Here is a 17,111-nt window from a genome sequence, read left to right on the forward strand (position 1 = left end):
GGCCTTGCTAAATACAAGGGTATTGTCACTGTAGTGGAGGAATTTGAGGATTGCCTCAAATCTTTTGTGGAGCATAGTGTTGCTGTACAGTGGGGTGTGGTACAGAATGTCCGCACTCCAATACTGCCTCGTTTCCGGCTTTTTCACTATGCTCATGTGGAGAACGAGGCCCCAAAATGTTATCATTTCTTCAGAAGTAACGGGGGTCCAGTTTGAATATGATGAAGTGGGGTTCTGGGCCAAAAATTGTTGGCCACCTAAATGTCTGTTATGTCGACCAATTCATCCAATTTCTTTTTTAAATAATCAATTTCAGTAAGGCCATCTGTACTGAACTGGATTCCTGAGCTGGCCAAGAACTCAGGAATCTGGACCTCATAATTTTCTGGGACTGGGATCCACACAGGGTCACTTGGTTTGGGTGCTGGCTCAGGCAGTGTCCTGCGATGCCTTTGTCGCGGTTCCTCACTCCTGGAGGAGGATGAGGACGGCAAGAGGAATGGGGCATTTTCCTCTTCTGAATCACTGGCCGTCTCCGAATCAGAGGCAAGAATGTCATAATCCTCATCTACAGTCAACACCCTTTGCGATGAGCGTGTTGGTCGGGACATTTTTTGCGTTTCAAATTTGGGGTGGGGTGTATGTTGTGTGTGTATATATATATATATATATATATATATATATATATATATATATATTATTTTTTTTTTTTTTACAAAAAAACGGACGCCAACTGCTATCACCTAAACGTCTGCCACCTAACACCCTGCCTAGAACAGGAACCTAACTCCTAACAACTAATTTTTTTAAATATATATATTTTTTTATATATATATTTTTTTATATATATTTTTTTTATATAATTATTTATATATTTTTTCCTTTTTTTATAACAGAAAAAAAAAGTAAAAATCCTGCTCTACAAAACTCTGTAGTGGCAGGCTTATGACTGTAGGGGGAGCTGTTGTACAGCTAACTAGCTTTAACTACAGGGAAAAAAATAAATAAAATCACAGGTCTTCACTCGAGCTGCAGGACAGCCACAGCAGCTGGACCTGAACAAACTTTTGGTAAGTGACACTGGGGGAATCACTGGGGACAGGGGTAAATCACTGGGGACAAGGGGTAAATCACTGGGGACAAGGGGTAAATCACTGGGGACAAGGGGTAAATCACTGGGGACAAGGGGTAAATCACTGGGGACAAGGGGTAAATCACTGGGGACAAGGGGTAAATCACTGGGGACAAGGGGGTAAATCACTGGGGACAAGGGGGGAAATCACTGGGGACAAGGGGGTAAATCACTGGGGACAAGGGGGGAAATCACTGGGGACAAGGGGGGAATCACTGGGGACAAGGGGGGAATCACTGGGGACAAGGGGGGAATCACTGGGGACAAGGGGGGAATCACTGGGGACAAGGGGGGAATCACTGGGGACAAGGGGGGAATCACTGGGGACAAGGGGGGAATCACTGGGGACAAGGGGGGAATCACTGGGGACAAGGGGGGAATCACTGGGGACAAGGGGGGAATCACTGGGGACAAGGGGGGAATCACTGGGGACAAGGGGGGAATCACTGGGGACAAGGGGGGAATCACTGGGGACAAGGGGGGAATCACTGGGGACAAGGGGGGAATCACTGGGGACAAGGGGGGAATCACTGGGGACAAGGGGGGAATCACTGGGGACAAGGGGGAATCACTGGGGACAAGGGGGAATCACTGGGGACAAGGGGGAATCACTGGGGACAAGGGGGAATCACTGGGGACAGGGGGAATCACTGGGGACAGGGGAAATCACTGGGGACAGGGGAAATCACTGGGGACAGGGGGAATCACTGGGGACAGGGGGAATCACTGGGGACAGGGGGAATCACTGGGGACAGGGGGAATCACTGGGGACAGGGGGAATCACTGGGGACAGGGGGAATCACTGGGGACAGGGGGAATCACTGGGGACAGGGGGAATCACTGGGGACAGTTGCGATCAGGCACAGAGGGGATCACGGAGGGGATGGCACAGAGGGGATCACGGAGGGGATCACTGGTCACAGAAGGGATCACTGTTCACAGAGGGGATCACTGTTCACAGAGGGGATCACTGTTCACAGAGGGGATCAGTGTTCACAGAGGGGATCACTGTTCACAGAGGGGATCACTGTTCACAGAGGGGATCACTGTTCACAGAGGGGATCACTGTTCACAGAGGGGATCACTGTTCACAGAGGGGATCACTGTTCACAGAGGGGATCACTGTTCACGGAGATCATATCACATACACCGCTCTGCTCACTGAATGGAAAGAGAATGAGTGAACGGGTGAGCAGAGCTGTGTTTATTTTTTACATTTTATGCTTTGGACCATCCAATCGCAGCCAAAGCAACAAGGAGCTGCCTAATGTAAACATCGGTGGTGATTGGTGCTGTGTTTTATAGCGCTGAACACCACCGATGATCCCTGTTACTGGGCAGGGTAACGGCATTTTTCCCGCGATATTACTGTCATCGGCTAGTCAGATTTCACTAGCTGATGGCAGCAATCATGGTGTGGATGTGTGTGCGTGTGTGTGTGTGTGTGTGTGTGGGGGGGGGGGGGGGGTGACGAAACCCCCCTGGGTCCCGACACAAGATGGCTGGCTATCAGTGATAGCCACCATCTTACCGGATGCGGCGCTGTACTATTAGTATTAGTGGCAGCCAATATATACATGACGTACATGTACGTCATGGGTCGGGAAGGGGTTAAAAGTTTGTATCAATGGTGGCATGGAAGACAAGGGCCCTAAAGACTGCTAACATCAAGTGGCAGAAATGCATGACAACATTTACTGTGCCCTTTCAATTCGGCTCTACACACTTTGGGTAGCTAAAGTGAATAGCATACAAAAGTACAATGCTAGTCTCTGGGACTTATGGCAATTCCACATATCACTCACTTTAAGTGCACAGAGCAAAGATGAAGGGGAACAGCATGTGGTTCTGCCATTATTGCCATTATTTTCTAGCGATATCTGGTAGTCTCAGCACCCAAACCCTCAACAATACATGTTTCTGACGTCATTGTTTATTGAAAGTACATTTTAAATAGGCACTGACAGATTCACAAACTGGGCAGAACATTGACATTTCTGATATAATAACAATGACATTTCTGATATTAATATTAAATGTTATTTCCTTTTTACAGAAATTATGTCTTGTAATCCACCCATACCATAATCCAGAACATAATCCTGAAGCACAGGCAGGGACAAAGTACAGTAAGTGAGGGTGGGGCTAGTACTTATCTGTGCTCACTCCTGTCTTATCAAACTGCAGCTTAAAAACAGAAAGGAGGGAGTTACAGAGCAGCGTGCAGTGATTGGATGAGAACATACAGAACAGCAATTAACCTCTTTCACCATCCTAGACCAGCAGAGATGTAACCATAAACCACGTCTCAACCCTAGGGCTCAAAGTATTTAACCACTGACCTTTTAATTAACCTGGAACAGCAGACAGGTAACTGCTGACCTCACTACCATAATATCAGAAATGCTGCTATTATCCCTTTTTTTTATCTGACATATTATTGTTTTGTGATGTATTCAACTTTAAGTGATATATTTTCATCCATACTTGCATCATTTCTTTGTGAAAAATTCCAAACTTACATGAAAAAATGAAAAAACTTTACAATTATAGAAATTTTACATGCTTTGCTTTTAAGGAAAATGGTCATTCCAAAGAAATTATTGATTCACATATACAATAGGTCTATTTTGTTGGCATCATAAAGTAGACATCTTTTTATGTAAGTAAGAACCCCCTATAAAGTCCCCCATTATAAAAACTGCACCCCTCAACATAATCAAAATGACATTTGGGAAGTTTATTAACCCTTTAGGTGTTTCACAGAAATTAAAGCAAAGTGGAAGTGGATTTCAAAATTTTTAGATTTTTATTTTTTTTGCAAATGTGCCATTTTGCTAAATTTTTTCTGCAACACAGCCCAGGTGCTGACAGGGAAATACAACTCAATATTTATTTACCTAATTCTGACATATTTAGAAATATCCCATATGTGGCCCTAGAGAGCTACATGACTCAAAGGCCTCAGACATGAAGGAGGACCGTGTGGATTTTGGGTCTTCCTTTTATTTAGGATATTTTGTAAACACATTATCAAGATGAAGGGGCCTTTGGAATTCCAAAATATTTTTGCGAGACAAATTGATGTTTTCATGGGTACCATTTTGAGGTACATGTGACACTCTGATAGCTTTTTATTCCATATTTTATGAGGTACGATTAAAAAAAAAAAAAAAAAAAACTGTTCTGCCATTGTTTTTTATTACATTTTTTACTGTCATTTTTCATGCAGTATATATTACATGTTATTTTTAGTCTGCTATTCGGTACGATTATGGCGATACCTAATTTATATACCTTTTTATGGTTTATCCCATTTACATCCCAAAAATAATATTTTTATTTTTTTTATACATTTTTTTTATGGAGCTGTAACTGTTTTTTTTTTTTTTTTTTTTTAATCAATGGAGCTGTGTGAGGGCTTATTTATTGCAAGATAAGTAGTGGTTTTGAATAGTACTATGTTGGTGTATGTATGACATTTTGATCACTTTTTATAAAATTTTTAGTGAGCAGTATTTTTGGCAAGATTAGAATTTTTCTTTTTTACGGTGTTCACCAAGCAGTATTAATGACATGGCAATTTTATTCTGCAGGTCAGTACGATTATGACAATACCTCATTTATGTATTTTGTTTGATGGTTTATTACTTTTCCACTATAAACCTATTTTTGAATAAAAAAAAAAATCTTGTTAATGCATTGCTATTTTTATACCGACAATGTTGTGTGATAGCAAATTTTTTCTGTGAGGAGTTGAAGTTTTTAGTGGTACCATTTTGGGGTACATGGGACATTTTGATCACTTTTTATTTTAGTTTTACAGGGGCATCATTGATATAATGCCATAAATTTGGAAATGTTTTTTATAATTTTTATTTTATTTACGGCGTTCAATAATGTGATAGTCTTATTGCTTGGGTTGATACGGATGCAGCGATACCAAATATGTGTATATCATTTTTGGGGGGAGGGAAAGGGAGATTGTGTATGTTTAGTTATTTTTATTTATTTATTATTTATATTAATTGTTTTTTTTATTTTTTATTTACTGTATTATTTTTTTTTACTATATTTTACAGTTTTTTTTTTTTACTGTCCCACTAGGGGACTTGACACTTCTAATACATTGAAGTACAGATCTGTACTGCAATGCATTGTCTCTAGCAGTGTAACACTGACAGCGGTCAGTGTTTGGGTATGTTCACACTGAGGAATTGGGGCAGAAATCATGCTGAAGATTTCCACCCCAAAATACAGTTTTTTTTCCGCTCAGAATTAGCAGCGATTTCGCGCGGAATTACGCGTGGAAATGCAGGTTGGAGAGTGGGCGTAATATATATATATTTTTTATTCATAATACTCTTTTTTCATGCGAAAATTTCACGCGGATTCCGTGTGGAAATACTTCTGACTGAAAAAAAAAATAACATTGATCTCTATGGGAGAACAACGCTGATTCCGCCTGAAAGAAAGTGCATGTTCTTTCTTCAAGCGGAACATACTTCCTCGTCAGAATTCTGCTTGAGGAAATTCCTCAGTGTGAACAGAGGGGCAGAAATTCTGTACAACTCTATGGGGTTTTCACTGCTGAAGGATTTGGATAGGAAAAAGCGAGCAGAATTACTCGTGGAAATTCCTCTCCAATTCCTCAGTGTGAACATACCCTTTTCACTGATATGCATAGGCAGATGAGACTTTGCCTCAAGCAGAGCCTGATCGGCTTTCTTAGCCAGGTAACCAGGAGAACAGATGCTGCGATCGCCGCCGCCACCAATTACTACCAGCACACCCGCAGCGCTGTGATCATGAATGGACATGTGTGTGTATATATATGTGTATATATAAATATATATATATACAAACGTCTATTTGCATTAACCCCTTAAGTACCAAGCATTTTTCTTTCTTTGCACTTTCGTTTTTTCCTCCTTACCTTTTAAAAATCATTACCCTTTCAATTTTGCACCTAAAATACCATATGAGGGCTTTTTTTTGCACCACCAATTCTACTTTGTAATGACAACAGTCACTTTACCCAGAAATCTACGGTGAAACGGAAAAATCATTGTACGAAAAAATTGAAGAAAAAACACCAATTTTGTAAATTTTGGGGGGCTTCTGTTTCTACATAGTAAAAACAACATTTTATCTTTATTTTGTAGGTCCATACGATTAAAATGATACCCTATTTATATAGTTTGATTTTGTCGTACTTCTGGAAAAAATCATAACTACATGCACGAAAATGCATACATTTAAAATTGTCCTCTTCTGACCCCTATAACTTTTTTATTTTAACGCGTACGGGGCTGTGTGAGGGCTCATATTTTGCTCCGTGATCTGAAGTTTTTATCAGTACCATTGTTTTGATCAGACTTTTTGATCACATTTTATGGTATAAAAAGTGACCAAAAATAAGCTATTTTGGACTTTGGAATTTTTTTGCGTGTACTCCATTGACCGTGTGGTTTAATTTACGATATATTTTCATAGTTTGGACATTTACGCACGCGGAGATACCACATGTTTATTTTTATTATGCTTATATATTTTTTATATCGAATTTGGGAAAAGGGGGGTGATTTAAACTTTTAATAAGGAAGGGATTAATGTGTGTATTATTTAAACCTTTTTTTATTTTTTTTACCCTTTTAGTCCCCTTTCGGGACTTTTAGGAGAAATCATCTGATTCCTCATACAGATCAATGTGGTTCCATAAAACCACAATGATCTGTGTGCTCTGCGCTCAATTGATAAAGCCTGGTATTGCCAGGCTTTATCATTCAGGGCGCAGGAGCCGCAGTGGAAGAAGAGGAGATCTAAAGGGTTAAGAGCCACCTGCATTGATCGCCGCATGTCTGCTATTAATGCTGGCCCCCAGCTGGGAGCCGGCCAGTATGACGCGGGCTCGAGTCGGGAGCCCACATCATATCCGGTTAACGGCACATGGACCAGTAGAGACGTCCATGGTCATTAACCGGTTAAGTCACAGGGAAAATGGATGTATATATACGTTCATTTGCGAGAAGGGGTTAAATACTTTATTAGAGATTAACTCTGGTAATGTTTTGCCAATCACGATAATTTTGAAATTTTTTTTTGCCACAAGTTGTTCTTCATGTACATAGTTAACCCCTTAACCCCTTAAGGACACATGACGTTCTCATACGTCTCCATTTGAGAGTCCTTAAGGACACATGACGTATGAGGACGTCATGTGTTTTACCGGCCCCCCGCAACCATCTGGAGCGGAGCCGGTCCCCGATGCCTGCTGAAATAGTTCAGCAGGCATCGGGGCATATCGCCCAGGGGGGTCATTATGACCCCCCATGTCGGCGATGGCCGCAGATCGCTGGACAATTCAGTCCAGCGATCTGCGGCAGATTCCGGGTCAATCGGGTCTCCAGTGACCCGGTGACCCGGAATTATTGGCTGATCGGGGCCGTCAGAGACGGCCCCGAACAGCCAGAGCCAGCAGGGGTGAGGTGGCACTGGTGCCACCTCACGATCGCCCTGATTCGTCGGCCGGATTACCGGCCGACCAATCAGGGCGCCTGCTGCGGGTGTCACTCCCGCAACCCGCTCCGCCCCTCTTCCGGAGGACGTGAGCGGGTGCGGGACGTGCACCCCGGGTGCTGGGGACCCCGATCCCCGGCGCCCCTGTTGGGATCGAGGCCCCAGGAGCAGCGGCGGCGGCGGTGACGACGAGGGACTGACCTGTGCGGCGAGGATCGTTGGAGGTGAGTGACAGCCTCCTGCTGTTGCTTAGCAACAGCTCCCAGCATGCAAAAAGGGCATGCTGGGAGTTGTAGTTATGCAACAGCAGGAGGCAGACCACCACAACTCCCAGCATGCCCTTATGGGCATGCTGGGACTTGTAGTTTTGCAACAGCTGGAGGCACATTCTTTCTATGGAAAAGTGTACCTTCAGCTGTTGTGTAACTACAACTCCCAGCTTGCACAATCAGCTAAAGTGCATGCTGGGAGTTGTAGTGGTGCATCTGGTGGTTGCATAACTACAACTCCCAGCATGCCCGTTGGCTGTCGGTGACTGCTGAGAGTTGTAGTTTTGCAACAGCTGAAGGCACACTGAGTTAAGTAGCAAACCAGTGTGTCTCCAGCTGTTGCATAACTACAATCCCCAGCATCCCCAGCCAAAGTAGTATGCCTCCAGCTGTTGCATAACTACAACACCCAGCATGCCCTTCCGCTGTCCGTACATGCTGGGGGTTGTAGCTTTTGCAACAGCTGAAGGCACACTGGTTGCAAAACACTGAGTTTGTTACCAAACTCGGTGTTTCACAACCAGTGTGCCTCCAGCTGTTGCAAAACTACAACTCCCAGCATGCACTGATAGACCGTACATGCTGGGAGTTGTAGTTTTGCAACAGCTGGATGTTCCCCCCCCCCCCAATGTGAATGTACAGGGTACACTCACATGGGCGGAGGATTACAGTAAGTATCCGGCTGCAAGTTTGAGGTGCGGCAAAATTTCTGCCGCAGCTCAAAGTGCCAGCGAGAAACTACTGTGAACCCCCCGCCCGTGTGACTGTACCCTAAAAACACTACACTAACACACAATAAAATAAAAAGTAAAAAACACTACATATACACATATCCCTACACAGCACCCCTCCCCAATAAAAATGAAAAACGTCTGGTACGCCACTGTTTCCAAAACGGAGCCTACAGCTGTTGCAAAACAACTACTCCCAGTATTGCCAGATAGCCGTTGACTGTCCAGGCATGCTGGGAGTTTTACAACAGCTGGAGGCACCCTGTTTGGGAATCACTGGCGTAGAATACCCCTATGTCCACCCCTATGCAAGTCCCTAATTTAGGCCTCAAATGCGCATGGCCCTCTCACTTTGGAGCCCTGTCGTATTTCAAGGCAACAGTTAAGGGTTACATATGGGGTATCGCCGTACTCGGGAGAAATTGGGCTTCAAATTTTGGGGGGTATTTTCTGCTATTACCCTTTTAAAAAATTTAAAATTTTTGGGAAAACAAGCATTTTAGGTTAAAAAAATATATTTTTTTTACATATGCAAAAGTCGTGAAACACCTGTAGGGTATTAAGGTTCAAATTACCCCTTGTTACGTTCCCCGAGGGGTCTAGTTTCCAAAATGGTATGCCATGTGTTTTTTTTTTTGCTGTCCTGGCACCATAGGGGCTTCCTAAATGCGGCATGCCCCCAGAGCAAAATTCGCTTTCAAAAAGCCAAATGTGACTCCTTCTCTTCTGAGACCTGTAGTGCGCCAGCAGAGCACTTTTCACACCCATATGGGGTGTTTTCTGAATCGGGAGAAATTGGGCTTCAAATTTTTGGGGGTATTTTCTGCTATTACCCTTTTTAAAATTGTAAAAATTTTGGGAAACCAAGCATTTTAGGTAAAAAAAATATATTTTTTTTTACATATGCAAAAGTCGTGAAACACCTGTAGGGTATTAAGGTTCACATTACCCCTTGTTACGTTCCCCGAGGGGTCTAGTTTCCAAAATGGTATGCCATGTGTTTTTTTTTTGCTGTTCTGGCACCATAGGGGCTTCCTAAATGCGGCATGCCCCCAGAGCAAAATTTGCTTTCAAAAAGCCAAATGTTACTCCTTCTCTTCTGAGACCTGTAGTGCGCCAGCAGAGCACTTTTCACCCCCATATGGGGTGTTTTCTGAATCGGGAGAAATTGGGCTTCAAATTTTGGGGGGGTATTTTCCGCTATTACCCTTTTTAAAAATGTAAACATTTTTGGAAAACAAGCATTTTAGGTAAAAAAATTATTTTTTTTTTTACATATGCAAAAGTTGTGAAACACCTGTAGGGCATTAAGGTTCACGTTACCCCTTGTTACGTTCCCCGAGGGGTCTAGTTTCCAAAATGGTATGCCATGTGTTTTTTTTTGGCTGTTCTGGCACCATAGGGGCTTCCTAAATGCGGCATGCCCCCAGAGCAAAATTTGCTTTCAAAAAGCCAAATGTGACTCCTTCTCTTCTGAGACCTGTAGTGCGCCAGCAGAGAACTTTTCACCCCCATGCAAGGTGTTTTCTGTATCGGGAGAAATTGGGCTTCAAATTTTGGGGGGTATTTTCTGCTATTACCCTTTTTAAAAAATGTAAAATTTTTGGGAAACCAAGCATTTTAGGTAAAAAAAATATATATTTTTTTTACATATGCAAAAGTCGTGAATCACCTGTAGGGTATTAAGGTTCACTTTACCCCTTGTTACGTTCCCTGAGGGGTCTAGTTTCCAAAATGGTATGCCATGTGTTTTTTTTTTTGCTGTCCTGGCACCATAGGGGCTTCCTAAATGCGGCATGCCCCCCAAAAACCATTTGTCGCTCCTTCCCTTCTGAGCCCTCTACTGCGCCCGCCGAACAATTAACATAGACATATGAGGTATGTGCTTACTCGAGAGAAATTGGGTTTCAAATACAAGTAAAAATTTTCTCCTTTTTATCCCTTGCAAAAATTCAAAAATTGGGTCTACAAGAACATGCGAGTGTAAAAAATGAAGATTTTGAATTTTCTCCTTCACTTTGCTACTATTCCTGTGAAACACCTAAAGGGTTAATACACTTACTGAATGTTTTTTTGAATACTTTAGGGGGTGTAGTTTTTATAATGGGGTCTTTTATGGGGTATTTCTAATATGAAGACCCTTCAAATCCACTTCAAAACTGAACTGGTCCCTGAAAAATAGTGAGTTTGAAAATTTTGTGAAAAATTTCAAAATTGCTGCTGAACTTTGAAGCCCTCTGGTGTCTTCCAAAAGTAAAAACTCATAAATTTTATGATGCAAACATAAAGTAGACATATTGTATATGTGAACCCAAAAAAAATATATTTTGAATATCCATTTTCCTTACAAGCAGAGAGCTTCAAAGTTAGAAAAATGCAAAATTTTCATTTTTTTCATCAAATTTTGGGATTTTTCACCAAGAAAGGATGCAAGTTACCATAAAATTTTACCACTAAGTTAAAGTAGAATATGTCACGAAAAAACAATCTCGGAATCAGAATGATAACTAAAAGCATTCCAGAGTTATTAATGTTTAAAGTGACAGTGGTCAGAATTGCAAAAAACGCTCCGGTCCTTAAGGTATAAAATGGCTCGGTCCTTAAGGGGTTAAGGACCCATTTTGGCCTTAAGGACCCAGCAAATTTTCTTTTTTGCATTTTCCTCCTCCCGTTCTGAAAATCATAACGCTTTAAATTATGCACCTTATTTTTTGCATTACCAATAGTACTTTGAAATGGCATCACTTATTTTAGAACGATCTGTGGCAAAACAAACAAAAAAAAAAACTTATTTGAGGGGTGAAAAAAACCACCATTCTGTAAATTTTGCGGGCTTCCGTTTCTACACAGGGCACTTTTTGGTAAAAATGACACCTTATCTTTATTCTGTAGGTCCATACGGTTACAAGGATAACCAATTTATGTAGGTTTTATATTACTACTTAAAAAAATTATAACTACATGCACCAAAATTTTGGTTTGGTTTGGTGACAGTTTTCCTTTAACCTTTTCAGGACGTAGGGCGTATGCACACACCCTGCATCCCGAGTCCCTAAGGACATAGGGCGTATGCATACGTCTGTGGGAATTCCAGTCCCCGCCGCTAGCCGGTTGGGGACCGGACCGGGATGCCTGCTGAAATCATTCAGCAGGCATCCTGGCACCTCGCAGAGGTCGGCGATTGCAGAAAATCGCATGTAAATTCAGACATGCGATTTTCTGCTATACCGGGCTGATCGGGTCTCTGGTGACCCGATCGCCCGGAAAATAGGGATGATCGGAGCTGTCAGTGACAGCCCCGATCATCCTGAGGGATAGGAGCGAGATTGCAGTGCTGTGATCTCCTCCTATCCCCTGCCATTAGTCAGAAATTAATTCTGACCAATGGCAGCGCACGACAGGTGGTTGCCATGGAAACCCCCGCGCTCTGTCCACCCCTGGATGTCGGACAGAATGGGGGGAGAAGATGGCGGCGGTTATCTGAACAGAAGATGCCGTGGGGACCGCCGCTCATCAGTGGAGACTGCGGAGATCAGCAGCGCAGGTAGGGGAGCGACAGTGGGGGGGTGGGGGGGGGGGGGAGGAAGGGATCAGTAAGCGATCTTTACTGCTGCCCTTCTAGTGGTTGCCAAACTGCAACTCCCAGCATGCCCAGACAGCCAGAGGCCACTATTACAGTGGTGCCCAAACGATGGCCCTACAGATGTTGCCAAACTACAACTCTCAGCATGCCTACACTTCCCAGGCATGCTGGGAGTTGTAGTTCTGTCCCTTCAGATTTTGCAATTTTCATGAAAATTTTAAAAATTGCCGCTATACTTTGAAGCCCTCTAATTTTTTCAAAAAGTAAAAATATGTCCATTTTATGATGCCAACATAAAGTAGACATATTGTATTTGTGAATCATTATAACATTTATTTGGAATATCCATTTTCTTTACAAGCAGAGAGCTGCAAAATTAGAAAAATGCAAAATTTTCAAAATTTTCATTAAATTTTGGCATTTTTCACCAAGAAAGAATGCAAGTTACGACAACAATTTACCACTAAAATAAAGTAGAATATGTCATGAAAAAACTGTCTCAGAATCAGAATAATCGGTAAAAGCATCTTAGAGTTATTAATGCTTAAAATGACGGTGGTCAGAATTACAAAAAAGGGCTGCGTCCTTAAGGTGTTAATAACAGTGGCCAGCTCCTCTTTTATCACGAAGAGGGTCGGCCACAAAGTTAGTGGGGGAAAAATCTGCTCCACAAAATACACTGGGGGCAGAAAAAAAAACGTTTTGTTTTTTTATACCCCTAAATACTCTCCCTGTTTGGGTGGCGGAAAAACTCGAATTCCCAGCCCCTGGTCACATGACTTATTTTGCTGCATATTTTCTGCAGCTGATTTTGCTACCCATTGCATTCAATAGGTAGGAAAATAAACAGCAGCAAATGCACAGCAAAATATGGCACTTGTGACCAAACCCTTTATGTACAATCTTTCTTTATTGGCAATACAATACAGGACATTAGTATTAGAGAAGTTGCAAACATTGGAACGCAATTAATTGAAGAATATGCATAAACAAAAATATATAAAAAATTCTAGCTATAGTGCCATATAAGGTAAGAAACTTAGAAGAAAGACCAAAAAGACAAAATGGAGGAGGAAAAAAAACAAAGGAGGGGAATGAAACACAGAGCGAAGGAAGGTTCATAAACTGGCACTGAGATGACCCTAAGCCTTCTAATGTCAAGGGTTGACAAAACAAGCAGCTGTCAGGAGGTGAGGCAGAAGGTCAGGTAGCAAAGAGAACAGGGTAACCAGAGGCAGGTTTGGGACTAATATATCTGATTATGCATGAGACACGTCCAACACTTTGTCCCAAAAAGAATGGATGCGATTCATGCCCTGTATACTTGTAGAATGTTCCCCACAGACAACGACAGGATTGATTAGAAACATGAGATGCAGGAGAGCAAAGCAAAACTACAGACAAGAGATCATTTTATAGATCTGTCCTCCAACGTCCTTCCCTATATCCAGAATAAATTTAGAATATGGAGCTCTCTCTCTCTCTAGCTGTTGCAGGGCACATCAATTTAATTCTTCCCAAATGTTATTATGTTTAAGGGCATTCCTCAAGTATTTAAATCGTTCTTGTAATGTTCAATCTCTGTTTTCTCCCTTTATGTGGGGTCCAAAAGGCCTAAGGTCCATCTGTCCACTCTGCAAAGTGCAAAGGCTCACAGGGGAGCGTCTCTGGCTGATATTATTTGGTGGGCCAACTCCGGTTCATATGCCACTGGGTGGTGAAAGATCCCTTAATGGGCATGGGACAAGCCATTGCCAGATTTGCTAACACTGCTTCCCTAAAGCCCTCGTGTGGTGGCGGATTACTCCCTGTTCATCGACTGGCTATCCAAGTCTGGAAAGCGATTATCCCCTCACTTTAGTATAACAACTATCATTTCTACTCCATGGATGTTCTAGATAGTTCTGGATTGAGGCTGGGGTGTTAACGCTGGGGCACTTGTACTCTTACGTGGTAAAGTCATTCCTCCAGCTCCAAACAGAGTTTGCTATCCCTAGGGAGGCATTTTATAAATAATTGCAGCTAAGGCATGTGCTAATACTCAGTTTCCGCCTTTAAGTCCTTTTATTTCTGATTGGGGTTCTTAAATAGTGTGTTCAATAATTTTTCCCTGTGTCATTTCATATTACACATAACCTAATTTCTGAAGAAATATATTTAGTGAGAAAATGGTGAGTTACATGTTCAATACTACTTTCACCTGCTCAACGTGTCGCCTTGTTTGTTGGGGGGGGGGAGGTTATATTCATTAGGGGCAGATAGTGTTCTGTTTCTATTATCTGGTGACACTTTTTTTTTTTTTTTGTACATTATTATGGGGGCAGCCATCTTGCCTTTTAGAAAGGTCTGTGTACAGAGCCTAAGGTTAGGACAGCTTTTTGTCTGCCCGTATACACTCAAAAAGGCAACAGGGCAGGGGTGCCTTTCTTTCCAGCTTTTTACCACCACACTGGAGCCACTGTCTGCCTACGTCTAATATGTTTGTGAATATAGAGGAGGCCCCAAGATAATTTAAACCATATTTTATGTGGATTTGTTATATCCTTCCTTTCTATAACAGATGCAGATATATAATGCCAAAATTTGGGACATCATATAAAGGCTTCCAAATGTGTATTACTAAATCATCCCAACGTAACACAATAAAAACGTAAATACAGAGGTCACAGGTGTTTAGCTTTTGGCAGTGCAAATGTCCACTACTTAGCATAAAATAGGGCATTCACCTCACCTATACATATTAAATTATCCCCATCAGTAAAAAATAAAAAGTGCAAAATGAGCTGCTTTAATGTACGCCTTTAGTCTATGGCAATTTGTAAAAATGATGAGCATGTCTAAACTCCGCTACTCTCTACAGACAATGGCCCTCATTTACTATTCTAAACCCGACTTGTTTTGTCGGGTTCTTTTGGCGCATCATGTCATGTCGCAGACATCGTGCGCCAGTCTACGACACGGTGCAACATTTTTTCCCGACGGACACAATGTGGATTCTCCCAAACCCGAAAAAGGGGCATAACCCATGTGCGACAAACAGGATGCGACATAATAATAAATACCAGGGGAAAAAAGCAGTTGGGTAAGAAAGCAAGATAGATTTACAACCCGATTTTCTAAGTAAATCAGGGCCAATTTCTTTTTATTGCAGCATTAAGATGTCAAACAACAAAACTTTGGGGGAGAAGCACACAAGATTTACAAACTGATTTAAAAAAAAGAGGAAAGGTACACTAACTTCCCTAACCTAATCTACTATAATTTGCCATTTCATAGTCACAATATCCTGAATTGGGTTTCTAAGAAAAAAACAGTAATCAAACCTAGTTGTTGAGGAACATTTGAGTGCTCAATGGGATCTAGCTTCTTTCCAGAATGCCCCCTTTTAATAAAACATTCCATAACACCTTAAATGCTCTGTTCTGATTTGTGACACAGTAGTGTGTAAGCATTTGCAAGCATTTGTTTAATTATCTGATCAGATTACTTAACATATGCCTCTGTAGAATAGCCCATTTTGACCTTAAAGGGGTGCTTCTCTGCCCAGCATTCGGAAGTAAATTTTTCGAAAGCTGTGTTCCACAATTTTGGACTTTGGTATCTTTTTACGTGTACGCCATCGACCGAGCGGTTAAACTACCCTTAGATCATAATAGTTCGGACATTTACGGCGGTACCACATATAACTATTTTTATTTCATTTAAAAAATTGGAAAAGGGGGGGTGGGGGGATTCAAACTTTTATTAGTATTAGAAAGGGGTTTTCACTTTTCAACACTTTTTTTTTAACACTTTTTTTTTTAAGCCCCCATAGGGGCTTAACACTTATCAAAGGAAAGCATTGGAGCAGCAGATCACCGATCGTACGGCGAGGAGGCAGGTAAGCACCCTCCCACCGTCCTCTCAGCTGATCGGGACATCATGGTTTCACTGCGATGGTCCCGATCTGCTGGAGCACTTTAACTTTCGGTTTAGACGCGGCAATCAACTTTGATTGCGACGTCTAAAGAGTTAATGCCCAACATCATCCCGATCAGTGAAGCCCAGCATTAACCCTGGGTCCTGCCTGCTGATAGCAGTTGGAACCCACCGGGTATAAAGCGTTTTCAGCTCATGAGCGCGCTTCAAACCCTGAGAAAGGGACGAGGGCGTACATGTACGGTAGAGATGAGCGAACTTACAGTAAATTCGATTCGTCGCGAACTTCTCTGCTCGGCAGTTGATGACTTATCCTGCATAAATTAGTTCAGCTTTCAGGTGCTCCGGTGGGCTGGAAAAGGTGAATACAGTCCTAGGAGACTCTTTCCTAGGAATGTATCCACCTTTTCCAGCCCACCGGAGCACCTGAAAGCTGAACTAATTTATGCAGGATAAGTCATCGCTCTGCCGAGCAGAGAAGTTCGTGCCGAATCGAATTTACTGTAAGTTCGCTCATCTCTAATGTATGCCCTCCGTCCATAAGTAAAGGGACGCAAGGGTATAACTGTACGCCCTCTGTCCCAAACAGGTTAATACAGAGACTTAAAACAAGTTAATCTAAATAGCACAAGTGAAAGTAAGAATCATTGGAATTTATCTTAGAGAAAAATGCATCTTTCTCCACTCATCAGGCTACTCATCCACCTACCAAAATATCCAATCTGTAAAAACTGCTTAAAGGGGTACTCCGGTGGAAAACTTATTTTTTTTAAATCAACTGGTGCCAGAAAGTTAAATAGATTTGTAAATTACTTCTATTAAAAAATCTCAATCCCTCCAGTGCTTATGAGCTGCTGAATACTACATAGGAAATTCTTTTCTTTTTGGAACACAGAGCTCACTGCTGACATCATGACCACAGTGCTCTCTGCTGACATCTCTGTCCATTTTAGGAACAG

The 17,111-nt window shown here is 42.1% G+C and overlaps 1 protein-coding gene across 4 annotated transcripts in view; it reads right to left on the reverse strand.

The window, feature by feature from the left end:
* Positions 1–17,111, reverse strand: part of LYST (lysosomal trafficking regulator) — a 1,083,863-nt gene that overhangs the window by 30,782 nt on the left and 1,035,970 nt on the right. The window lies entirely within an intron of this gene.

Source organism: Hyla sarda, chromosome 3 (assembly GCF_029499605.1).
Source record: "Hyla sarda isolate aHylSar1 chromosome 3, aHylSar1.hap1, whole genome shotgun sequence".
Taxonomy (NCBI): domain Eukaryota; kingdom Metazoa; phylum Chordata; class Amphibia; order Anura; family Hylidae; genus Hyla; species Hyla sarda.